The sequence below is a fragment of the Myotis brandtii genome, unplaced genomic scaffold, assembly GCF_000412655.1.
Source record: "Myotis brandtii unplaced genomic scaffold, ASM41265v1 scaffold186, whole genome shotgun sequence".
NCBI lineage: Eukaryota > Metazoa > Chordata > Mammalia > Chiroptera > Vespertilionidae > Myotis > Myotis brandtii.
In genome coordinates this window covers 1,066,833-1,068,119 of record NW_005356905.1, presented here as the reverse complement: position 1 = coordinate 1,068,119, position 1,287 = coordinate 1,066,833, and positions in this window count along the sequence as shown.

Sequence of the window (1,287 nt, the reverse complement as noted above, 5' to 3'; positions counted from 1 at the left end):
TGGCAGCCATTCTATAGTCACGAAGCAACAAGTCTACAGACAAAAAGCCAGCAGCTGAAGGTAGCTGTGCAGAAGGACGGAGAGAGCCTGAACCCTTCCAAAAGCCACGGAGTCATCAAACCATCCCGAGACCTGCCACCCCACCCCACCCCACTGAACAGTCTGCAGTGTTAACCTGTTTTCCTGATACTTGCAGCTGAAAGCAGCCTAATGCCCACCGAGGACAAAACACTGACATAAACTAAGGAAAATTTAATCCTTATAAGGCCTGAAGGTGAAACAGTCTCAAGAAGCCCACCACCGTACCCTTCTGGAGGGGACGAGGACGGGGTTCTGAGGAGATAGCTGTCTGTGTTAGGCGATCGCTGATGGCAAGAAACAAACTCCAACTTCAAGGAACTTAGTATGAAATGAGCTCCAGCCTGACCGGAGTGGCTCAGTGGCTCAGCATCAACCTATGAACCAGGAGGTCACAGCTCCATTCCTCATCAGGGCACATGCCCGGTTTGCAGGCTCGATCCCCAGAGTGGGGCGTGGAGGAGGCAGCTGATCAGTGATTCTCTCTCATCACTGATGTTCCAATCTCTCTCTCCCTCTCCCTTCCCTTCCTCTCTGAAATCAATAAAAATATTTGTTTTTGTTTTTAAAAAAGAAATGAGCTGCAGGATCAGTTGAGTAGGGTGCTCAACGATGTGGTCAGGAACCCAGGCTCCTCCCCTCTCTGCTCAGCCAGTCTTCAAATGGGCTTCGTTGTCCGGCTGCTGGAAAGACAGGAGTGTGCTTCCAGGTGGCACACTCAGCTGTGACACGGCCTGTGGGGTCCCGTGTGAGCCCCACCCCCCATTATCCCCACTTCTCACCCCGATTCTCTCCCTCTTGTCTTCCCCCTCCAGCTGCACTTGCTTGCTCTTCTTCAAACGTGCTGGGTGGACTCCTGCCCCAGGGCCTCTGACCCTGCTGTACCTTCTGCCCACAGTGCTCTTTGTACACGTGCAGCTGGCTGCCCAGCTCCTTCAGGTCCTTGCTCAGATGGCATTTCCCAGCGAGGCCTGCCTTGGCCGCATTACTTACAATCATAACCACCTCCCAACCCCCCATCCCCTTTTGGGCTTGAATTTTCTCCACCGCACTTAACTGCATCCAACACAGGGCACAGTCCCTGCCTGTTAGGGTCTGGGCGCCGCCTGCCTAGCAGGTGTGCTCCAGGAGCACAGAGATGCTTTTCTGATTGCCCCTCTCCCCCCCCCCCCCCCCCGCCCCCGGCCCCCCGAGGGGGGGGGGGCCCTC